Source organism: Dromaius novaehollandiae, chromosome 10 (assembly GCF_036370855.1).
Source record: "Dromaius novaehollandiae isolate bDroNov1 chromosome 10, bDroNov1.hap1, whole genome shotgun sequence".
In the NCBI taxonomy this organism is placed as follows: domain Eukaryota; kingdom Metazoa; phylum Chordata; class Aves; order Casuariiformes; family Dromaiidae; genus Dromaius; species Dromaius novaehollandiae.
In genome coordinates this window covers 22,192,094-22,217,619 of record NC_088107.1, presented here as the reverse complement: position 1 = coordinate 22,217,619, position 25,526 = coordinate 22,192,094, and the positions used below count along the sequence as shown (strand labels likewise).

Here is a 25,526-nt window from a genome sequence, read left to right as displayed (position 1 = left end):
AGATAATGCATTCATAGACTTGTGAAGTGACTTTCTTGGCTTGTCCCGGGTGACTCGAATGCCTCCTCCGCACGCGAGCGGCAGCCCGACGCGATTCCCGAGGCTGGGCAGGAGGCATCGGTGCCGGGGCAGCAGGGAGCCGGCAGCCTTTGCTGCCCGGCCTGGCTGGCACCGGGCGCGTTCGCCCAGCTGCACCCGCTTGGAGACAAGCGATTGATACGAGAGGGAGCTTCATTCATGGGCGCAGGGCTTGGATGATATAAACAAGTAAATAGATATGCAGTTATTTTGAAACATTGACATTTCCTCTTTTTTGGTAAATCTTGTGGTTACTTAAGTAAAATAGAGAGTTCAAAATACCGTTCCAGCATCTTCGGTTACTTGTGTTTTTGACTTTTCAGCTCTTTAAAAGCCTATGTACAAACATATATTTACCAAAATACACATTATTTTGTATATACTTACCAAATAAATGGATGGGTTGGAACTGATCATTTAAAGACAAACAAGGGAGGATGCTGTTTGGCCAAATGGCTCTTCAGTGGGTTCTCGCCTAATCAAGACAGTCAAATCTTTGAGAAATCTATTGTCAGTTATTGTTTTGGGTCACAGATGTTAGTAATTGCTGTTAAGCTTCTCTACTGTGCTAGGAAAAAATATATATGTGAAAAGCTTACTATCAAAATAGCAAGCTTTGGCATGTTTTCCTTTTCTCTACCTTGTTTCCTGAATTTAAGCTCCTGTGTCTCTGCTTTCCTTTTCCTTTTTCCTGTCTCTTCGTTGCTGTTAGGCTCTCCCCCTCCCTTCTTCCCCTCCTCCCTGGGATGAGTTGCCCCTCATCCCAGTTTGGAGTTAGACCCTCCCATCCCCCCTAGTTGCCCTTTTTTCCCTTTTCCCCCTTCTCTAAAAGGACCTAGAGCTTTTTCCTCCTTTCTTGTCATTGCTTTTTTCATTCTAATTGCTTTCTGAGAGATTGACTTTCAAATGTTGTTAACTCGATGGTGCTCTCTCTTTGAATGGATGGCTGCAGATCCCTTCCCCAGCCCTTGAAAAGGGAGCCCAGACCGTCTAGGGAGATTTCTGGGCATGGACCTGCGATGAGGTCCGTGTCCGCCGGCTTCCCGTGCGGGCGCAGCTCCTACTTGCAGTCCGGCCGAGCTGCTCCCTCCCCTGTGTGGTCGGTGTGTCATAGCGAATATTCGGGCAAGGGCAGACCGTCAAAATGCAAATGGCCTGGGCGTAATGAGGAGATAGCGTTTCCCTTGTGAAATGCAGTGGTAGCATGAACGTTATATGAGGTTATCTGATGTGAGAAGAGATAGGGAAGAAAACACCTGGCATGGAAAACTGAAAATAAAGCTTTCTTATCTTCCTGTTACTAATATGTCGTAACTCCAGATGTTTTTACCTACCTATGGTAGAAAAAATGGTAAACTGTATTTTTGTTTGTTGGTTCAAGCAAAGTTCAAAGAAATAACGCCAAGTTATTTGCAAACCAAGTGGAGTGTTTATTGGCTGTGAGCGGGAGCCGAAAAGTGCCAAGGGGCAAAATCTACTCTCTATACATACAGAGTAACATGGATTTGGGGGAGGAGGATTGCCTCCCCAATCCACGGCCAAGGGAAAGCGGGGGCTCTAGAGTCTGTATGCCACTACGAGAAGATGTTGACAAAGCATGATCCCACTTTCTGTGAGGGCAGGGGAGGCCGCTGGTGCGGAGGCCTTGTCTGTAGAGTTTTTGTTAGTGTTACCAGCTCTCCCTTCTGTGCTCCCACACGTGACCGCTGTTTAAGGACCGCGCATTGCACTGCGCTTTACGCTGGCCTAAGGCTGAAATACTTTCATTGTTTCATATGTATCAGCACAATAGTGTAGCGTTTCCTTTACCATACAGTTTTGAGTTTAGAGTGGAAAAATACAGGCCATAAACTGGAATACGACTTGCTAGCTGAGTTTCGGTATTTTAAAGTGGAGTGAAGTAGAACAAGTGAACAGGATGCCCTGTGAAGAATATGCGAGCATTAGTATTTCTGAAGGGCTGATGACAAGGGAAAAATGACTTGTTTTTACTTGGTAACAATTCTAAGTAGTTGTCTGATGTTTTAGTTGCAGTTTTAATAAGTTGTGGCTTGGTATTGTAGGTTTTTCTGTTTCCTCTTTGTTTTTGAGAAACCATGGGCAGAAATTATCAAACATGTGAGAAGTTTTCATTATTCATTTTTCCTAGGATAGATAAGGGTCTGGGTCACTAAAGCAATTTCTTTCTCAATATCCCTTTAAGTGGACTGAGTTGGTTTGCTGTGGTCTTAGATCACCTGATTTTTGAAAATATGGATAGAGGCAAACTGGGCAATAGGTGTAGCTCTGAGGTCACTTTCTTTAAGCTGATTTTCTTAGGAGTCTCCATCTGCTATTACAGAAGTTACCACGTTAACTCACTGAGTTGCAAAACAGCTTTACCACAAATGCTTTTGGTTTTGTCTGTTTAGATGACACCAAGGACAGAATTTTTGAACCTCTCTAGAGGTTCACCATTTCTCCGTTCCCTGTGATCACGTATAGCTGTGCAACATGAATGCAGAGTAAATTTAAAACTGAGCCATTTTAATGGATAGTCTTTTGTAGTCAATCTGTAAGTGATTTAAAAAAAAAGAAAGAAAAAGCCTTTTCATTTTGGGGGGCCTTTGATTTGGGGGAAAACTGACATCCTGACTAATTTCCCTTTGTGTAAGTACTTGTGAGGCAGATTGAATCTGTTTACACAGTGATGCTGGTATAGAGCTGTAGAAGTTTTTGTGGTTGACACTCTTTTGTGGCTGACCCCACACACTAGATCCCTTAGCCGACTCACTGCTGTACCTGTTGTCAGCCTGGCCTTGACTGAGATGCATTTATGTGTTATAGTAGCAGTAATGAAGAGTATAATGATGTTTATTGGACATCTGCACTTTGATCACCAAATGCTTATGTTTGGGCTTAAAACATGTGTAAATATATAGCGGTAAAAGTATTTAACAGCACTGATTTGCTATCTGTACCTCAAAATGCCCTCAGAATTCTTGGTCATTCCTGCGTAGGTTTCTTTTTTTTAGTTGCAGGCTTTTGGAGTAGATGTTTAATTTCCGTCTAAAATGAAGTGCTCAACGTAAAGAAAGAAATAATTTTTAATTCTTGAGATCAGAAAGTTATAAAATATTATATGGGAGAGACTTTTTTTAATCTTTCCATTAGTAGGATTTGTCCCACATTTTAATTAAGAGTAATATTTCAATTAAAAAAAATGCTGAAAAATGCTTAACTGTCCTGATGTAGTACTGTTGATTTCAGAAGACGTTCTCAGCAAAGTTTTTGAAATCACAGTAAAAAAATGGATAAAATCATGCCAGGCTAAACATCATAGGCTTCTAGTAATACTTGTTTTAATAACATCTTGTCTGAGACAGCAGTTCAATGTGGTGCTGACGAGTAAGATCCTTACTTCATGAAGTCAGTTCTATTTTGGAAAATATTGTGACTAGCCTGAAACTGGTCAAATAAACACGACCTTGTAGGTGTTTAAACAGATCTGGAGTATTATATTATTTGATGGAGGTTCTGTAGAAGAGTACTTAGCGATACATTTACAGTTTGACCTTAAAAGTTTTTGCAATTCCCCTCAATAAATGTGCACCTCAAGTCTTAAGATGTTCTTTCTTGGATGGGTGCCTGTGTTTATACAGGCCTCTGTACGAAGCTCGCCACAGGAGGAAGATGGTATGTAAGAGAAAAGATGTAAGGGTTGTTCCACCTCTGAGACTCTTACTGTCAGAAAAACCTTCGTATACGCTTTCAAAACATTTAAATGTGCACTATAAGCAGGAACAAATATAGACGCCCTTCTATGCTGACTTCATGTAAATTCCTTCTTAACATCTGCATCTGTACCTTGGTGGACTCTGTTGCTCTTGTACCCGCTGCCAAGCAGGGTGTCAGTGCCGCCGTGCTCCTGCTGTCCCTGGCAGTTTCCCTTATGTGGGCTTTTTTAAGCAAGAGCAAGGAAGAACAGTTTAAAAAAGAGAAGATATTACATCCTCCCTTGCAAAACTGGCAGGTAAATTCAGAAACACGCATAGGTAATGCCCGCACTTAAAAATCATAAAGCTCTTGAGTTGAAAATATCCTTGTATAGCTATTAGTATTTAGCTTTTTTTTTTCCTGAAGCAAATTTTGCCATTCTCTCCACCTTTTATTTGTCCCTAATGGTGCTCTACAGGGTAACTGCTGAGCCCCTTTGGAATCCCATTAAAATCACTGGTTCTCTGTGCAAAGGCTCAGGATTACATCAATATAGCTTTCATAAACTTTGAAGTTAAATGCAAATATATACAAGCTCTGAGAGAATAAATATTAGTATAGGAGTTTTCCATAGAGTCATGTGGTGTAATTGGTTTTCCATTTGTTTTAAGCCTTGCTAATTATCTTCCCCTGCCTCTCTCTTCTAGATTGGGTAGTTTTGCTTAAAAACAGGTTGCACAATATTCTCCAGTCTCAGACTTTAAGTCTGTAACTATATGGTTAAGGAATGTGACTCCTACTGTTTGGAATGATCCTTGGAGAAGATAGTTTATTTAATGACTTTTGTACTGTAAACTGTAGACGTTCTTAGTTTTTAGAGGCGGGGAGATGGTTCACAGTAAAGATGTAGAGGATCTGTGGGAAAAGGTGACTCTCAATGTGATCAGTTAGATATGCTTTGATCACGCAGAAATTTGCAGTCTACTGTAGTTAATGGAACTACTCACTGAGCTTGGTATTAAACACACATCCAAGGCTTAAGTATTGACTGTTTGAGAGCTTTAAATCTGTGCAAATTACGTTTTCAAAGACGACTGGTATTTTTTCAAAATTTGTTTGGCTAGGGGGATGCAACACCAGTTAGACTATTTGCAAGAAAAATCTCAAACCTGCTCTGTAGCTAACGAAGCTGTCAGTTTGATTGTAGCAATAAAATATCAAAAATACTATGTCAGGCCTTCTTAAGTTGAGGCAGACTCATATTTATAGGTCAGTCTCTCAGGCTTGAAAAGATTGCTTGGGAAATGCAGACAGAGAAGGCATGTTAGGACAAAGATTGCCGAAGCTTGGAGCGCTCCGGTGCCTGTGAATTCTGCCTAGTAAGAATTCCTTGTGCAAGGAAGGCAGTGTCCCTCTAGAGAAACTGCCAGGACAAGCAGAGCTGGAAGTGCATTTCATTTACCCTGTAATCTGTATTGGTTCTGGCCACTGTATTGTAACTGTCATCTTGCTCCGTGAACCTGTCAGCATGCACGGGTCCTGGTTCCTTACAAGTTAACCCGTTTATCTTGGGGGGGAGGATCTCTTGCAAAGGTGGTTCTTTTTTATGAGTTGTTCAGAAACTGCTACATCAGAAGGAATATTGCCTTCTAGCATAGGAAGCACCTGGTTTTAGCAGTAGCTAGAGAGATACTGTTAGTAACAGTTGCCATGAAAAACCTCTTGCGACAGCTTTGCAGATCTAAGGTGAAATTGCAGAGGGGTTAGGCAGAGATTCCTCAGCTGCACTGGAGCTTTAGTCATGGTGAGTTCTGCCTGCGTGCTGTATAATTATCTCCATTTTTCTGCTTGCTGGAATGTGAGAAGTATTTGATTGTTTTGTTTGTGCAGTCGCTTTCAATAAGAACAGCTGAATCAGTTTCCTCTCTCATTGGTATTAGCACTCAGGAGCACTATGGTATTCAGTAAATACATTCTTTAAATACAGTGTTGCAAGCCATAGTACACTGCATAATATTGTAAATAGCAAGAAGTGATGCATTTAAAAAAATAAAACCCGTTTCTCTCCCTATTTTGTTTTATAAGCCTGTAATTTTTCTTTGTAGTGTGTAATGGTGATAACGTTGCAGGCTTTTTCCCTATTCTGTCCTTTGCAAATTGGCTTCATTGCTTATGTTGTACATTATCTTTGTTTATCAATGTAAATCAACAAACCTATTCCTGAACAACGGAGATAGCAACTGACAGAGCTTTTGAAGCCAAATTTGCAAATTGAGAAACAGCTTTGTATAGGAACATGTTGAAAAAGATAACCAGTGTGGGTTATCAGAGGGTCTTGCTCAACTCCCTGCTGATGAGATTATGGAAAAGGCCATGTAATAGTATTTTATACAACACTCCAACCCAACTGCCAGGGCACTTGGTGGAAGGTACACACATACGCTAGTAATTCGTATGTGAAATCACAGTAAACAGGTGAAATAGCAAAGCAGCAGCACTTAAATATAAGTGGGAATTATATTTCTTAAGTTTTCAAATGTTATGTAATTTTTTTTTTCTAGAGAGGAGTACCTGCAGTTGTCTGCTTATTAAGTTGCAGTCTAAGGCATTCAGAAGTCAACTTTCTATGTAGGTAATGTGAAAGGTGCAAGGATCCGAACAAAATGAAATCTGTAGAATACGGACAGAAGTACATACAGACAGAATCCACATCATGAATAATGTTGTCATCAGCGGCAAGCACCACTTACAGAGAGAGGTTTATAATTTCAGCCAATAGTGACATTGCATTTCATGAATAACACTGACATTTTTTTAGACTGTGGTGGCTAGCAGAGTTGTTTACTTTTTCCATCTAATTACAAATGCAAAAAGAAAGGTGGGAAAATACCTTGAAAGATAAGCAGCCAGCATATATTCATAGTTGCTGTGATTGTGCTGGATGCAAATAGCTGAGTCACAGGTGAGAGAATTATTGAACAAGTGAAATAATTAAAAATAAGTGTCAGTGGATAAGCAAATGTATGCTGTGCTTTTCCTAAAATCATGATAGTGTTATATTTTTAGTGTATGCGTTATAGTATTCACCAACACAGTCTCATATCGAAGTCAGTCTCTCTAGAGCAAAAGAATACAGCTTCTCACATTTGTCTCTGTTGTTGCTGTTAATGAATGAGGTGTTTATCCATTCAAACTTGCATTTCAAGTGATACGGGAACAGTTTTGATTATCATGTGAAATCTTAATTTCTTTTCTTTTTGTGAACATGAGACAATAGCGGATTTCTTGTAATTTCTATTTGGCTTTCTCCTGTCTGTTTATAAAATATCTGTATTCTAAGTATTTTAAGTCAGTAAATCTCAGCTAGTTTTAACTTCTTTGATTTTGCTCTACAGTTCAAGGTTTCTTCTTCATCACTGTTTTCCCGTGAGCTCTCATAGCAATTCCAGGTGTAATGGTTCTGCAGGGAAGATCAAATGTATGTTAGCTATATGCATATTCATTGGAAGATGGGCAGTAAGATATTTGCCCTGCCTACAGAGTCGACATAAGAGCACTGAAAATTATTTCCAGTGGACAATTAAGTCTGAGCAGCTCCTGTATTTTTCTAGAGCTGATCAGTATGAGAGTTGTTTCGTGAATGCATTTGCACTCATCATCATGCTGTGCCTCTGACAGTTCTCTCTGAACGTGTTTTTGCTTGGCAGTGGTTGTTTTATGATCTAGTTGAGAAGGGAAAGTTGTCACATCACAAAAAAGAAACTGTGTTCATTAGTTTGAGAGATTAACTTAACCTTGAATCATACTCAGAGATCTTAAAAAAGCCAGGAGAGTGGACAGCCATACCTGCAGCAGGCACCTTGCTCAGGCTGACAAGGAGTGCGCTTTGTGCATCACGTGAACACGTCGCTGAGTGTCCTTGGGTGTAGACGAGTGTCATTCCACAACAGAGAAATAGTCAGAGAACAAAAGGGACAGGATTCTTGAAATTAGTCAAGAGGAGTACTTGAAATATCAGAAATTTAGCCTTTAATATAAAGAAAAACATATTGAAATAAATGTCCCCCTTTATTTTTGCCATGGGAAGGAAAAGTGAAGACTTCTCATAATAAAGATAGTTTTATTTTTAAATGCTGCTTTGCTACTTGGTGCAACCCTAAAGGGTCTACAGTGTTTTACCATGTATACTAGGACCTGTGGTAAATACTTCTTTTCAGATAAGCTGCACACGGTGTGAAAATAGAGGGAACATAATCTCTTCCGCCACTTTAAGACATGTTGGAATAAATGTGTCTTTTTGAAAGGCTTTTTTGCATATTTTTCAGATGAGCATTTCTCTTGAGTTTTGTGCTCTTTGTTACATAAACTTTATGCTTTTAGTTCTTAGCATTACTTCGATCTCTCTTTATTTTGGTTTTAGTAGAACAGTTGTTGTTTGTAGCCCTGTAAAACTTGATGTTTTTCCTGCCTTCTAGCTTTGTGAGACCCGCAGTCCCCCCCAGTTCACATGCGAGACTTGAAAGTGCAGTCTTCTGAGTAGGAAACGTTTTCTTTAGTACTTTCATATTTCAAAATCATTGGAATGTGCTGTCTAAAACTGTAACTGAAAAAAAATACTGGCACAAATTGCAGAAGTTGTTATTTTTTTGGAACTTTTGCTCAAATTACTCATTTTTCTCTGGAATATTTCTTCCTTGGCCTCATAGGTAGAGGCTAGTGGACAAAGCAAAATTTGGTCTAAAGGGCCTAGTTTGGAATCTGGGGGGAAAAAAAAAAAAAAAAAAAAAAAAAAAGACTTGGAAAAGAGAGTGTGCCTTCCTCGGAAAACCGTGTCCTTGAACTGAAAAAATAATTTTAGGAGTTGTGGCTGAGGGCTCTGCAGGCTTGTTGGTTCTAGCACTTGATGTCCCAACTTCTTGGATTTCATGTCATACCTGTATTTGCATGTTTACATTTTTATAGAAAACGGTTCTGAACAGGTCCATTTTAGTGTTTGTGAAAGTTAAGGTGTAGAATTTCTGTCAGTAGTTGATGAGTGCTCTCTGCTTGGAAATACCTTTAATTGACCATGAGGTAGGAAGGTTTTGGACAGACATGGTCATTCTACGTTACATTGTTCTGAAATCCTGAGGTTAAGAAAAGGTTTGTTTCTCAAAATCAACTTTTTAGTGTTACTGGGAAGAAAATATAGTCCACGGCAAACTTTGATTCAAAGAGGAGACATCTGCTCTTTTCTACTGACAAAATAAAAGAAGAATTGTGTCTTGAGCTAAGATTTCTCTGGACATGTGTATGTATATCTTACAGAGAGATTTTTGTTGAAGTGTTATTACTGTTTTAGGGAGTTGTGTTAAATCTCCAGTCACGCTAGTATGTCAGGATGAGCGCATTGCTGCCTGCCGAGTAGTACAGTAGAAGGTAGCAGTGATTTAAAACTGCTTATAACAGCACGTCAGCCTGCCATTTCAGTGTCTGGTGACTGCGAAGAGAGTTCCTGTATCTCTGTCCAGAAATTTGATCTGACCTGCGTTCATCTAAAAATGCTGGCCTATAAAGAGGTGGTTGAGGAAACATTTCACGAGCATCTCAGTTGTCCGTGCAGACAGGAGGCAGATGGATAGCTGGGGGAAAAGGCTTTTTCCGTCATCCGGAGAGAAGCCACCTCTAGTCATAAAGCAGAACCCCATCAGTCACTGATTTAACAAATCAGAGTTCTAAAAGTTGCCCAAAGTCAATTCTTCCAGAGTTGAAAAGAGGACCCAAGACGCTCTCATGGTCATAGACACTTTGCTGCGCAGTGTTTGGAAAACAGCGAATTACACTAAATATTTGTTTGGTTGCCATTATACAGTGTGGGTATTGGCCCCAGCTGTTAGGCTGCTACTGCTTCTGTTGGAAGAGGGTTAAATCTTTAGTTTATATGGTAAAGATTTATGTTTTTATATCAGAAAGTGTTTCTCAAGGCGTGTCCTGGCATTGTTATATTTGCTGTTTGCAATTCTGTTGTACTGTTATCTTTCTTGGGTAACTTGCTGTCAAAACATGGCTCGGATCATGTGCTGTGGTCCATTCAGGGCAGCAGTAAGTTTTGCTAGTTGAATGTTTCTGTGTGTGAGCTGGAAGAGCTACACTGCATATCTGAAGTCTGTAGTCAAATCTGCTGATTAGTACATATTTTTCTGATGTCTGAATATTTAACATTAGCATGTGATCTGAGGGTAATCTCTGGAGTTAATTTCTGTGTTGTTCAACGACAGGAATAATTTGGATAATTTTTCATATCAGAACTGTTGGCTTTAAGATGGAGGAGAGCACCTAGAGTGTGGGAGATTTGTTTGGGGTATGGAAGATACTGTCTCTAAACTCCACGTTAAAGATTCGGTAATGTTTTTTTCTTATTTATAAGGAACCCTCCTTTTCTGACCCCAAGATCACTTTTTGCGTAGTTGAAACTGGGGAGATCAGACAGGCTGATTGCAAAACTGTAAAATGCAGTTAAGTGTTCTGGTAGTGTCGGATACGTCAAACTTCATTTGCTTTGCAGCTTTTGTATGCACACCACAAATTCAGTCTTGTCTTGCAGCAAAAATTGAGGTTCTTTCTGCACGGAGGTCCGAAAGCAGTCTAATCTGGCTAAGACTTTACTGCAGAGATTTCTTTCTTAATCTGCATTGAAGATTTTGGAGAAATGGCTGGGTTTTCAGCAGGCTAATACAGATTTTGTTTGATTTAAAAATACACAGAGTAACACTGCTGTAATTGGGGCTTTGTGGTAGCTTTTGGCATGTCTTGAATTACTTGTACAGTAGTCTTGTAGTGCAAGAACACGATGTGTTTTGAGGGAGGGGAAATCAGAACAATGTGCTAATTTGTTTATGTCGGCTAATATGATTCACTTGGAATAAACTCTCCGAAAGTCTTTTCCAGAAGACTGGCGGGGGCCGGGGCTCGTCGTGCGGCGGCCCCGAGTTGCGCTGCGATTGACCAGGCCCTCGCACATCTTCGTGTTTTGGGGTCAGCGGTTTACAAACACTGCCCGAACCAATGATCTGTTAAATCGGTCGTTAAATCTTCCTGCAGCTGCCTTTGAACCGATTCGCTGTTGACAAAGTAGAAGTGACTGTCGGACCTTGGTACGAGATGATAAAAATTCCCAAACGTAAAACATACAGGAGAGAAAATGTTGGTTAAAATGTTATTGAAGTTCTGCTGTTCTTGGAAGGAGGAAGATACTTTGTTACTATTTAGCTTTTTTGTTAGTGCTGAGATTTTTCTGAGGGTAAGATGTGAGATCCTAAACAAGGGTAGTTTGGTATCTTTGTCTGTCTTAGAAATGGAAACTACTGTGTGAAGTAGTCTGTTGGCTGGCTGGCTGCATGTTAGAACTTATTTTTTTGTTGATTCAGAAATATTTACTACTTTTATTCTGTGAATCTTTGAGACAAATTAATTTAAATACAGTAGCACTTTCTAGTGAGAAGTCAGTGATTTTAAAGATATATGTCCAGTGAAAGAGCAGTTATCCCTGTCCCAAGACTTGTTGCTAGCCTCTCGTCTGATGTGAAAACATGTATCAAAAGGTATACTGCAGTGTGTGTTTTCCTCACGTGTAGGTTTTTACCTACATCAATAAAATGTGTTTTCTGTTATTGCTTCAAACATCTGTGATAACTGTGCCAAGTTTTGTTTCATTTTTTTTAATAGTTGTTTTTGGAGGAGAGTCTTGTATGGTGGCTCCAGCTAGCATCCTTCAGTCTCGTAGCATATTAGGATATCCCTATGATGGGTTCCTGTCCCCGATTCATCTAGCAGTTCTTGTCCTTATATTTTTCTTTCAATACAGCATTGCATGTTCTCTGCAAAATACCCAGTAGAGATTTGCATCATCTTAAAAACAAAAAATCCCAAAACTCAATAATAAAAAAAAAAGGGCTTCCTTATATCAAAAACAATTCTTGTCCTTGGCACAGCTATCCCATTTTCTGCTTCTGTGGTGTTTTCTGGATTTTTTGTGATGTAGGTGATAATTTATTGTGTTGTGGAAATCTTAGTCTTTCCTTTGTGTGCTCAGAAATTGATGGAACCAGTTTTAAACCTGTGATAGTGTTGTCTTTTCGCTAATGAAAAATCAGCTGGGAGAAATCGCCCGATGCTTTCAGGTCTCGGAAGGCACGTAGGCAGCCTCCTCGAAAACCAAACTGTGCGTGAGGACGAGAGCAGCTGCCAGAAATATCACACCAGTGGGGAACTGGTCGTACAAGGAGCGCTCGCCTTACAAAGACGGGTCTGTCCCATTCCGACGCTGCACTTGTGCTGGGGCTCATGGGGCTCGGGGTGCCTGCTCTAGTTGTTAGCTATGTGCGAGTTTAATCTTTGAGGTGTTGAAAAGCCTTTTAAAGATATTATTCAAATGGTAGAAGGAAGTGGAAAAGAGGGAAAACAGACTTACTGAGTGTTTCAGCAGCTGTTTGCCAAATCCCATTTTGTCATTCATTTTTATTTCAAATACTACAGTGGCTGCTGAAGTTGGCAAACTCTGATCCCATTCGGAAGGAGGAGATTTCATTACATCTTTGCAGAGGAGGAGCATCACTTGATTTTCCTGTTGCCATGTGTTTCCTTTTGTAGTGAACAAAAATTCTGGAAAAAAACCCTGTGTAGATAAGCCATTTTTTAAAGATTTTGGTGGCCTTACAGAAGAATGGGTTTAATTTACAATTAGAATATGGTTTCCTGTCTTCACTCACACCATTTGCATACCTTTAAAAATAGCTGGGTTTAACTTTCTTCTCCAGGAATGTGTCCTTCCCTAGCTAGAACTGGTTGGGGTATTCTTGCCTAGCTTATTTGCAGGTAGTTATAGGCAAGGAGTGATCAAGCTCAGTCACCGAATAATTGGCCAGATTTGCAAAAAGGAAAGCTGATTAGAATCATCAGAAAAACAGGCTGCTCATGAAATCCTACATATGCTAAAATAACTGCGAGTAAAGCCTACAATTTAGGAAGATAATATGGCCAAGCAGCAAAAAACCTGGGAGCCAAGAAATATCTGAGTTTTCTTCCTGCCTTTGTCATGCCTCTTGTAGCCTTGGAAACTGAGGTTAAGGAATTTTCTCGTTCATAAAATGAAGATAAGGTAGATATTTCAGAGTTTCATTTATTGCTCTGCAGAGCACTCAAAGTGAAAGTTTTTTATTACTGCTGTTTTAATATAGGCTGTATGATGTAACTTGTTTATTTGGGACTCGAAAATGAAGCCTGTGTTTAGTCGTGTTGCTGTGCCTAGTTATTAGGCTGATGCTTTGTTTTAATCTGTCAGGCTCTTCAGGCTGCTGCTCCATCCCTTCCCCTGCCAGGGGGCTGGTGGGTGTTTTAATCGAACTAGACACGTCGTGAACCTCAAGCAGAATAATGCTAAATATTTACAGTATATGAGCATACTGAGGAGTGAAGGAGTACATGGGAGGCGCTTTGGCTGTATGCTTTCAAAGCAAACTTTTATTTTTCTCATTTCTCATAGAAATCAAGAATTCGGGATTGTGGGATCAAAACATTACAGTTTGTTCTTGGCAAATTGATCAACTGTGGAATAGTTACAAGCACTTGTATTTAAATCTGAAGGTGACACTTTCAGGTTTAGTAAAAATTTACACTTACGGCTTTTGTTTTATATACTGTCTGGATGTTATTGTGCTGTTAATGTCAATGCAGCCTGTTTGTAAGCAGTGCAGGCACTTTTAGAAATTGTAAGATTGTGGAGACATTTAATGGCCAATGGCTGTGGACATATATGTGTGTGTAGATAGATATATAGGAATCCCCATCATGAAATAGACACAGCTCAATAAATGTTATGAGCTATATTTTTCACATTTTTTTTTATCTTGGTGAGTACTTAACAGCTTTTAGTTTATCATGTTAAAAAATGTTAGCATGTCCTTATTCTAAGAAGGAAAACAATGTACTTGCTCTGTAAGAAAATAAGAGAGTACTATATGTTTAAGAAAGGAAGTAGATGGAGTGAAGTAAAATGTCTGAAAGTCTTAGTAGGGAATTCTAGAAATGCTGTGTAGTATTTTTAGGCTGAAAAGAATAGCTCCTAAATATGCAGAGGGAATTAGTAAGAATTTAAATATGGCCAAAGACAATCAGGATTTGATTAAAGACAAAATTAACAGTAAGTCATGCAACAGGATGCATCGGGTTAGTTCACAGATTGTGAATCTGAAGCCTCCGCAAAATATGCATCCCTCCCAGAACAGAGAAATGTCCCAGCACCCAGAACAGAGAAATGTCCAAGCACTTTGGGCTTGGACACACGTCTTGTGTAAAGAACCATTTACAGCAATTGCCAACTTTCCAAAACATGAAAGAAAGAATTAGCAGTAGATTTTAACTAAAGGAGCTAGAAAGGGAGGGAGTTGCTTGCTCTTTGTAGATGCGTTAATGATGAGAAGTCAACTTTCAAGGACAAAGGGACAAACACAATTACAAGATGTGTGAAATGGAAATTAGACGCTGTGACAGGGACTCAACTGTTTTGAAGATGAGAGGCTAGGATAAATTAAGTATCAGATACCATCTTAGAAATGCTGGAAACTAATATCTTTGACAGTTACTTCGAAAAAGCAGCTCACTTAGAGAAACCATAGGCAATTGCAGATACTATATAGTTCTGTGCTCCTGATTTGTGTATCTTGCACATAGATCTTAGATAATGTTGACCCTCTATCTTATATCTGAAAAATTTCATGAAATTAGCTATTTAGAATATCTTTGAATGCTTCTACATCTCCTGAGATTTAGCTGCAGCGTTGTAGTTGGTTACCTTTTTCCCTAAGTGCTCTAAAATCCGCAAGCTTATTCTGTCTCAGATTGCTGTCTCTTATGGGAACAAGGGGAGAGGTTTGGTGGGTGAATTACAAAGTAATTTGATGAAGGGCTCAGAAGATATGATCTTTCCTCCCTTTTCTTCCCTTGTAATGTCAACACTGTGGTTTTTGAAAAATAATAACTTGCATGTACACTCTGAGATTGCAACTTTGGCTCTAACTTGTCCTAGGCTGTTACCACTTTGTTGGGGTTGATGTGATACCAGTTACTATCTGACAACTCTTGTTCCTCTAAGAAACTAATTTCCAAATTAAATATCACAAAAGTTTGATCAAAAGATATAGCTTGAACCAATTAGATGAATAACACCGAGATCAAAGTAAAAATGGGACGGGGCGAAGCTGAGAGCCTGAAGCACTCTTGTGTTCCCAAAATCTTTCTTGTGGAGGATTTACTACTGCTGACCAACATGTCTGTCTGTCTCTCTCTTTTCCTCCCCCCATTAATATCTCTAAAAATGAGGCTTTTTACTATTGAAAAATAAAATTTGGTCAACAATGACTTTTCTTTGCAGAATACTGAGTATGTTTAGATTTTATTTTTGCTTCAGATGTTTATGAAGGAAGTTGTTACACCTGCCAGCTCAGCTCAGCTTCTCAGCTCCGTTCTGCTCTCTATGGGTGTAGCCTGACGTGTTCTTTTTCAGTCGGGCTGGATGGAGGACATTAAGGAAATGCTGTCCCTTAGCTGTTGGTTACCATCCCTCACTAGTGGTTCCTGCCCCTGCAGCTGAGATACAGAATGAGCTGCAATATCTCTTAATTGACTTCAGTATGGAGTAAAACAGTTTAGTTTACGTTACGTTGCTGCTAGGGATTTGAACATCTTGAACTGTTTGAGCTAACTTGCTTTACTTCGCACTGAAGTGATCTTGCATAGTCAATCACCATATTCTCACTGGGGGACAGCAGCTTTAGAAATCACTCCCTCTAACTGGCAAGACAAGTTTTTACTTCTTGACTGATACCTTCAGCCCACTCTTGATAGATGTGTTTTTCCATTCTTTCAGCTGACTCACAGTGTGCGAATACGGTGTGTGGATGCAGTAGGAAAATCTGTCAGCCCCCTTCCTTGTGTAAAGGAAAGGTGCTGGGCTGGTGAAGAGCCGTTGGACTGAGTGAAGTGAGGCTGTGCCTGCTGTGTTTGACACTTGTCAGTACTGCATGAACCGAGTTACCGGGTGTTACTACCTCTTATATTAAGGTGTCGCATGGGAAGTCTCCTTCCTTCTGCGCTGTGAGCGTTGACAGCAGCGTACGTGCAATTCTTCCATGTTCCCACAGCAGGACCAGGCTGTCATGCGTTTCTGTCTGCGCAGGCAGTTTAACAGCACTCAGGTATGATGCGTCTCAGATTCACCTCTGATTGTGTCGGAGAGAACCGTAGCATCCTTGTTTCTTTGCTGAATGTTGATGATGGCAGCATCATGCAAATGGCTGTGAGACAGCAACTGTATAAAATGCAGCATAACCTACCAAATGTCACGTTTGGTCATCCTCTGGATTTGTTTGCATGGAAACTGCAACAGATGCATATTTAGACTGTGCTAGATGTAGTACAGGCCCTGGTTTAGTGGCTTTTGTGACCTTCAGGGAGCTTTAAAGGAGAAGATGAACTCAGACCAGTACACAGTGAGAGGGTGAGAAGTAATGAACATAAGTTGCAAGCAAGGGAGAAATTCATATTACATATAATGGGAAACTTCTTCCCCATGGGGTATGGTCAGATGTTGGAATGGGGCCCTGGTAGATAGTGGAGCCTCAGTCCTTGGAGATGTTCAAAACTTGGCTGGATGAGGCCATGAGTAACCTGCTTTGAGGGTGGATGTTTGGACCAGATGACCTCCGCAGGTCCTTTCCAATCTAAAGAACCTTTGAAGAGGACTGATAAACATCAAAACCTGTTTTTCATGCCTATCAGTTGGACTAAAGGTACTACCTATCGATAAACCTTGCTGTGATCTTCTTAAATATATGCAGAAGCCAGTGGTTAAAGTACTGCTGGTGGCAAAGTCAATTACATAAACACAAAATCAATTTCAAATTTGTTACTTATCCCTTTTACTGAAACGGAAGGCTTGTACCGGGATTGAGAGTTGGTAAGCAACTTCTTGCTCTCCTTTATTTTGTTCGTTGTTTTATTTGTTTTAATTCCACCTTTTTGTTCAGCTTTTTCTGTAGGAGATCTTTTCTGTTTCTTTAAGGTTTGTGATTACAACTGAATACTGTTTTGGACAGTTCGTTAACAGAGTTTTAAATACTTGAATTTTAGTAATTTCTTCATAATAAAACTGATTGGATTAACAAGTGTATGCATACTGCATAAACGTGGGAGTTTTGTTCAGTCCTGAAGTGATCTTTTCAAAGTCTGGAAAAGAGGAGACTATGTTTGGAAGTATGAAGGTCCGACTGGTAGGGGCAGTTATCCCAGTTGCATCGTTCTAGTTACTCTCAAGTCTTCAGGTTGAGTAATTTCCTAATAAAATTAGGGTTCTTTGTGATATTAATCATAGCTAAGAGTAAATTTAGAAAGTGAAGTTTACTGGGCAATAGCTTGTTGTGAATAGCTTCAGTTGCTTGTGTGGTTTGCACAGATGCACTTCTGAAGTTTAATTGATGTGGTTCATGATGGAAAGCCAGGTAAGATTCAGCCTGCTTCCCTGCCCCACTTCACTGATTAGTGAGAGAACAGTGGTCATTCTCTCTCAAAGCAAAAATCACAAAATTGCACAGGGGGAAATATGAAAATAATACCCTGGAGAGAGGACAGAAGCATGCAGTGATGTAACGTGGAACTGACAGTCTCCCTGTTAACTCTCTCGGGTGGGTTTACGTGCAGCAGACTTTTCTGGTCTCAGAGCAAATGGCTTGTCCTGGGCGACTCCTTTATGCATAGAGAAGTGGTTCTTGCTCTTTCTGTGAATTGAGGATCTTGTAGAAAAAAACCAGTCATTAAGTGTCCCCTAAAAAGGGCGGACAAAGGTGTTGCATTACTGGCACGAGCTGTGTGTGAATTGGGTGGCTGGTGGAATAAACGAGGCCGCTTCTTAATCAGAAGAAAATACTAAGCTAAGTCTTAATAAAATCCTAGTGAAAACAGGGAAATTTGTAGCATTCACTGAAGGTAGCTTCACTAAGTCGCTTTAGTTAGACATGTTTCTATTTCATGCTTGTTAGATTGTAAACAGATTCTCCTGTATGTGTGAAAGTTGGTAGAAGATGATAAATTTAGCCTCCTGGAAGGAGGGTGGATGAGACTCCTGATCTGAGGAGAGGGGGGGGAAAAAAGGGGCACTCCATGGTAGCTTTCTAATGTTGTTAGTTTTCAGAAAAATTACTTTATAATAATACACTGACATCATTTAAATGAGACTTCTTAAGAGATATTTTTCTTAATCATTTAAGTGAGTTTATATCTCTATGCCTGTTTCATTGCATATTTTATTTTTCTGGTTTGTGCCTTTTTTAGTCCAAGCATGTGCATTCAAGGAGAGCATAGGAGATCGGTAGCTGACTCAGCAGCCTGACGGGGCCCTGCTGTGCAAAACCTGCTGCTTCTAGAGCCTTTTTAAATTGCACGCGGCTTAGGTGATTTGTGATTCCAGTGTGAAAGCACTACCATTACCTTAGCTGTCTCGAAAGTGAGACAGGCTAGTTTATTCTTACTGCTTGCATGTTAGAGAACCACTGCATGACACGTGCTGCAAATATAGCTTGTGACTTCACCGACAGCTATTTGAGCTCGACTGTCCTTCAGCTGCTTTTACAAAGGCAAATGCAGCAGCTCTCAGCCCAGTCAGTAGCAGTCAGCTGCTGCTTCATGGGATGGTAGGCGAGAGAAGATTCATAAATGACACAGTGCAAGCTCATCAGATGCTCTTCAAATGTCTTAAAAATTATTAGCGTTATTCCAGTGACTACGTATAAATGTATCAGTGGGATAATCCTGTTGTAGCTGCAAGCTCCCCCATGTTCTCGGGTTGCATTCTGGGCAGCTCGGGCTCGCAGAAGCATTCGCTGATAAGACCTCTGCAGTGTTTCCTGATTTATTCGCTCTGCAGCAATAAGTTTGAAAATTTATGTTTCAGTCTTCTAGGTTTTTAAAACCTAGCCTTTTTTTTTTTTGTATAAAAAGTGTGTAGAAAGTTGCTCGCTTTCTGAAAAGACTGTAATACAAAGTGTGAAACTGCTAAAAGCCTTCAGTGAGTGACAGAATTTAATACAATTTGCAATTTGTTGGCAAAGGAAGAGATATGACCTTACATTCTAATGGTTTCCCAACAATAGTGAAGTTGTCTGCTGTAGCCCTCGTTAAATGCAGATTGTAATATTTCCAGTGCAGTAATATTGTGGACAGCTAGGCTTTCACGTTCCAAAACTTAATCAAAGGAACAGGAGGTTCTAAGGGCCATTTCATATAATGGTAACTTATAGTGATGCCTGAGCGCTCTCTCTGAAGACAAAATTAAGTTCCTCATAAAAGTATTCCTGGATAAGTCTGTTCATTAAATCAGGGAAAAGAGATGTATAGTTCTGAAGAGTTTTTTTTCCTAACAAGGAGATTTTAAAGGGGTTTGAATTAACAAAGGATATCACTTAATGATATAAAAGTGTAATTAGGTATTTATGATATTGTAAAAATCACGCAGGTGCCTGTAACATGATCATTTATAGTCTACCAGGACTTTTTGGAATGCCTTTTATCCAAGGGAGAAGACATTGCAACAATCGTTCTGAAAAACACAGAGTGTGAAGAAAACACACTTTTCCCTAGAAGGATTGCGTAGGAGTTTAATACCTTCTCAACTTGATGACTTTCATAGGGAAAAATCTAAAAGCTGCATATTCAAAGGAACAGGGGCTGTACTTTGATTCATACAGTAATGTGTTGCTTTAAGCCACCCGAATGGCTACATTTAGGTTGGGAGCAGTGCCCTTCACGGGTTCTTGACAGCCCTGGCCCACTAATAATCTGTGATTACTGTGGTGGTTTTCACCTGAGAGTGAAAACTCCCTCTGTTGAAGTCAGTAAGACGAGTTTTATCCTGTGTTTGGAAGGAATAAGTTGTATTAGGAGTTACAAACAGATTAAGAAGAGCTTGAGCATATTATATCTGAAGAATCCTACAGCTGTAGTAAAACTGGATGTTGTGAGATTGCAGTATAAATTTTTTTACTTCCTCAGTGCTGAGCTCCTGCTAGTGGACATGAAAGGAGGAGAAGGACTGTGTTTATGACACAGAACTGTTGCCAATGAGATTCTTGGTTGCCATCAAAAAACTAATTTCACGTAATGGCTATGGTAAGTTACGAGTTCAGACATACTAAAATGTTGTGTTAAATTATGATGCTGTCAAGTCCCGTGCACTTCTCATCTTTTATCCCAAATAGCTGTTTTGCTATCCAAAGTGTCAGAAGCAAGAAAATGGGTCCTTTCAAGGTTATAGCTCTTCATGCTTGGATAATATAATTGAGAAGAGCCTAAACAGAACAAATCAAAATATGTGAAATGATGCAAGGCTTCATGCTTCTGTAATTTTGCGAAAGTACATGTAGATTTCCATTCTTCCATTTCAAAGAGCCCCTGAGGTATGGCAGGTATTTATAGTTATTGGACATCTCACTTGTGCATGCCGGAGCTAATGACTCACACCTTCTCCAAACAATCGAAGTGCTTCCTGAATGGCAGCGAAAACATCCCTTCCTCCGCTCCAGTACTGATTCACCCTTCTGATTCACATTTGTTTGTTGTCATGTGGCAAGCACCATTTGGCATGTTTACTCCTAGGTCTTAATTACCCTGCAGCAGTACTTTTCTCTTTATAGATCTTATTTCCTTTCCTCTCAGCTGTTGCATGAAAAAGCACCTAAATTAATCCAGAAATGATAGCCTACTTCTTCCTTCCATCTTCCCTCCTCTCCCCAGCTGTGTGCTTCCGCTTCCACAGCACCTGTGGGCCCTCCACTGAACTTATTCAATGTGATAAAGCAGCAGAAAATTAATCCAGTGGAGGTGGGGGGAAGGTTTCAGCAATAGGTTTGCAATTTGAATTGGCTCAGCGAGGAGGCTGATGAGCATCAGAAGCACAAAGGAGGGAGTCAGGCTTTGGGACCAGGAACGTGGTGGGGAGAGTATCCCTGTCAGCAATGGTAAGCTGTTGAGTCTTTTCATCTGTAAATTTTTATTTATTTAAGCTTTTATGCTGGTTTTGGTCCCTGAATCAGCTTGTCCTAGTCAGATGAACGCTAGGGCTGAAGCATGTGAGAAGGTATAGCATCATGCTGCAGGGCCAGAAGAGCAGGAAATGGCACTATCCGTTCTGGCTGTAACTAGCCATGTAATCCTTTAATTGTAACCTGAATCCACGCTCTGTCTCTGGCTGATCTTTTGGCAGAAGTATTGCACAAGCCATTTTAAATAATTGTCCCTCTCCTGCCCCTGTTTGGTGTTTTTGTGCTGTACTAGCACAAGTGCTGCTATGGCTGTATCAAGAAAAGGATCTGAGAAAAACCAGGCGGGAGCTGAGTGGTGCTTACACAGCTGAGTAATGGCTCAGCCAGATGAGTTCCAGGAGCAGCCGTGCAGAAGGCTGTCAGCGTCGCAGCGGAGGCAGTGACGGGGAGAGCGAGTTACCCGTGCGCTTTCTTGGTCACCTTAGTCATCTTGATGTTCCCGTTTGCATGTCACAGTTTGTTGCCTCCTCATTTGTGCTGAAACAGATCTGTAGGGAAAGCAGGTCACCAAAGGGTTGTGGCCTTAGTACGTGGGCTGTGGGGAGAGGGACGGGATCAGCTGTGATGGGATCAATGGCCTGTTTTATGACTTGGCCCCACGACAGCTTGCCTCAGTGGACCCGAGGGAATAGCAACGCTGCAGAGAAGCAGCAGCAGGGCTTGGGAGATGGGTGAGGAGGAGATGGCATCCCAAGCTGAGTTTGCAAAAAAAAATTATGCACCAGTATTCTTAGCTTATGCGCATAAATTTCTGATGCTTTTATTTGGATTAAATAAGAAAATTTGAGATACCAAGTCAATAATTTGTTGTTTAAAAATACAGTGAAACATTCATAGCCTAAAGTAGCATATGTGATGAAATCTAGGATGTGGTTAAAATGAAGCTATTTTCAGGACTTGGGCTCAGTGAAGCAACATGCTTTGACTTTTACAGAGAACTCAAATGTTATCAGTCCTGTGCTGAAGAATTTGTAGTATGCTAGATCAGGTCTCCAGGATGGCCCCATCTGCGTCACTTTTGTTACCCAATCAATCTTCATTCCCGTCATTCCTTTGCCTTTTATTTACTCTTCTTCCAGTTTTCCCTCCTTCTTCCATATATACTTGAATGCAGTCCGTTTCCCTAAATGTAGCTCTTCTATTTAAGTATACCAGTGGTATTTATTCATTGTTTCCCCCACCTCCAGACAACACGGATGTTTTTCCCCTTTTGGTAATTTCTACTGTTGACCATTTACATTGATACCTTATTTCTGCTTCATGAATTCCACAAGTTTAATATTTCAGATTTTAGCAGGCAAACAATCCGATAGGCAGTCTTGAAAAATAATCTAGCAAAAACACTGGTAGGAAACTAGCAATCTTCCTCTGCCCAAAATAAACTAATATACAAAACCAAAATTTCCCCACCACATCCCGCTCAAATGTCTATCTTCACACACAAATAAAAATATTTGAAATATTATGAGATTCCTGTGGGTTCTTTAAATGAAATGACCTTCTTTTACTATCCCAGGTTTTAAAAAATAGTAATTCAAAACCCAAACGCTTCCCCTGAGCTAGTCTAACTAGACCACACAGCTTGCAATATGCATATTGGGAGGACAGTGAAGGGTTGTGCTGTAATAGAGTTTATTAGAGAAACCTGGAGGCAGGCCATCTATAGGCTAGACAGATTAGGAGCATGACAGCTAGAAGCTGTTTCTCTCTGTCACCCTTCTGTACGCCATTTGAAAAAGAAATTGAATTAACATCCTTCACATTCCTCTAAGTCGTTCCTGTAGGGACCCATTATGTTCACTCTTTGCTTGAAGGCTAAATATATAATTTTATAGTCAAGTGTTGCTAAACAATGCAAGAAAAAGTGTGGGTTTTTTTAATGCTGGAGAACGTAAGCAGAATTTATGTGCTGAGAATATTGCAATCAGTGTTCCAGTTCTGGAAAGCTCGTTTCTCTTGTTTTTGTGTTTAGAATAATGCTTTCTATTCAAAATGGTAGAACAGGAATATAACAGAAAAGATTCGTTTCTTATAAAGTAAGAAAACTGCTTTTTGGATTACACTTGCGCTTGTACTAACGTACTGCACTTTATTTGTAATAACCAAAAGCAATGCTTGTTGAGTAAACTGATTGTAGACCCTGTCTTTGTATGAACTTTCTTCTTTCCAGTGCATGGTCCTTCTGATAATTTTGATAATCTTTTATAGCGTTTGGAATGGTTGATTTTTCACAGGCAGAGTTGTAAGTTGTTGGAGTTAGTGGTTAGTTCTGCTGTTTTTACATTATTAATGAGAATCAGAATAAACTCCTGTCTGCTTACCATCAGTTTCTCATTGAGGGATTTTTGCATGGAAAACATTTTGGCAGCATTCATCAACAATTTCATTCTGATATGCCAAATATCTTCACCACATATTAACAAAATAAATTAGGATATGATGATAAATATCTGTTGACATGCATTGCAGTAGTTGTATTTGGATAACTTTCCTTTTTTTTTTTTTTTTTTTTTTTTTGTTTCCTTCCTGGATTATTGCATATGCATAAAATAAAAAGTGATTGTACTCTACCAAGATGCTCATAGCCTTCCAAATGCTAAATTAAGTGTTATTTTCCATTTGCCTGCAAGTTCAGTATAACTGAGGTTGGAGAAGGTCTTAGGGAACTTGTTAGCCGCTTGACTCCTTCCAAACTCAGAGCCACTAGTAATTCTAGTGAAACATTAGGAGGACTGGCAGAGAAAAATCAAGTAAAAAATGACCAGTCCAAAATTGTCTGTCTTAAAACTACTAGGTCCTTCACCTTCTGTGACAGTCTAAAAATAAAAGCACAAAGTTTTCTTTTGAGGAAATACAGTTTCTTTAGGTATTAACTGCCAATTTTGGGATTTTCTTCAGAGAACTACTCAGATCTGATGTTCAAAATTGAAAGCCAACTTTGTAAAGTGGAGATAAGAAATGGAGATAAGCTGTCACCAGGGTAGGAAAGTGTCTTTCATTTCTCTATTCCAGATGAAGTGACACAAGACAAAAATGAAGCAATTAATTTAAAACAATAGGAGCGTTCTCTTCTGACTTTTACGGGGAGAAAAAGAAAAAATTAGCAAATGAGGTGATTCTGTGAGAATGTATTGGAAAGGTAATCTGTAAATTAAACAATTTTTTTCTACAGGTTTGAGTATATATTAAACCGGGATGATTTGAAGCTTATCCCAACTTTTTGCAGAAGCTTGGAATAATTCCTGAGAGAAATGTTTGCTTGGACTGAACTGCCTAACAAACTTGGTTGTTTGCTCTCCACTCCAAATGTAAATAAATCTTACATAGTGGATAATTCAATCAAATGGAATCTATTTAGCTGGAACTTTTATGAGGTTGGTTATTCTGTTGGGATTTCTAAGGAAATGGAAGTGCTTGAGGTCACTGGAAACTTTTGAGTGGTAGGGTGGACAGATAAGAGTGTCGGGGTGGAAAGGCAAGTCTATTTGCTCTCATTTGGAAGAGGTGGACAAATGCTTTGGCAATGGAAAATGTTGGGTTCATGGCCACAATGATTCACAAAAATACATTAGTTTTCCTGAACTACTTTACATATTTCTTTCCAATAGAGTGGAAATATATTATATCAAACGTTTCCCTTTAGTAGAGATGAAATGTTTAGCATGGTGTTATTGCTTGGCATAAGCACAGAACTGCAAAATGCTATTGAGCATTAAATTTCATTTTAAACCCTTGTTCTCATCTCAGTTTGGAGCAAAACCCAAGATCTTTGAAAACTAGTAATTTTTTTTAACCATCTCAGTGAGCAGAGGACAAAGCCTAACGTCCTGCCAACGTGTCCTTTTGTTCCCCGAGTCCCCAGCCTGGTCTGCTCCCACCACCACCTCCCCTTGCCCTAGTGCCAGCCCGGAGCTGCCGCCTCCTTCCCGCAGGGCCACCATGGCCGTTTTGACACCTCTCCGGGCCGCAGGGCTGTGCCTCGGCTGGAGCCGGGCCCACAAGGACGGTTTCGAGGTGACTGCCGAACTCGACCAAGTTGTCCTCGGCAGCTCGACAGCTTGGTTCTTGCTGCCATACTAGCTAACGCTTTTTGCAAGATTTGCGGTTTCAAAGATACATTGATGGTTCTAATCCTCCTTTAAGGCCAGCTGACAGTAGGCAAAATTGTTCAGGGAGGACGCGTGGCAACAAACATCACTCTCTTACAATACCGGTGTGAGCACGTGAGTAATGGGAAGATGTTACAGGCAGAGTTAATCTTTGAGTTTAAGATATGGTGTTTCATCATGCCCGATTCATGGTTTTTACCCAAGAATTATCTTAATATTTGGAAGGATTTTTTCTCCCTAAGTATGTTTCTACAGTCAGAAATAAACTGCAGAAAGAAATCAGATTATATGCTAGAGGAGAGCTGGAATCGCCTCTAAATATAACCTTGAAGTCGACTAATGCTAAAAGCATGGGGCTGTTTACAAGCAAACACCCAGAGGTACCTAACTGTGATTCTGCAGGTGCAGTTTCTGGATTGTGTGAAGCTGATTTTAGGTGATAGTGCCAAAGAAAGGGGAATCTCAGCAGTATTAGCACTTGGGCAGATGTGACCAGCTGAATCGGGTTCCTAATCTG

The 25,526-nt window shown here is 40.0% G+C and overlaps 1 protein-coding gene across 4 annotated transcripts in view; it reads left to right on the top strand.

Moving 5' to 3' along the window:
• The window catches only part of PEAK1 (pseudopodium enriched atypical kinase 1), a 131,214-nt gene that overhangs the window by 1,438 nt on the left and 104,250 nt on the right, over positions 1-25,526 (top strand). The window lies entirely within an intron of this gene.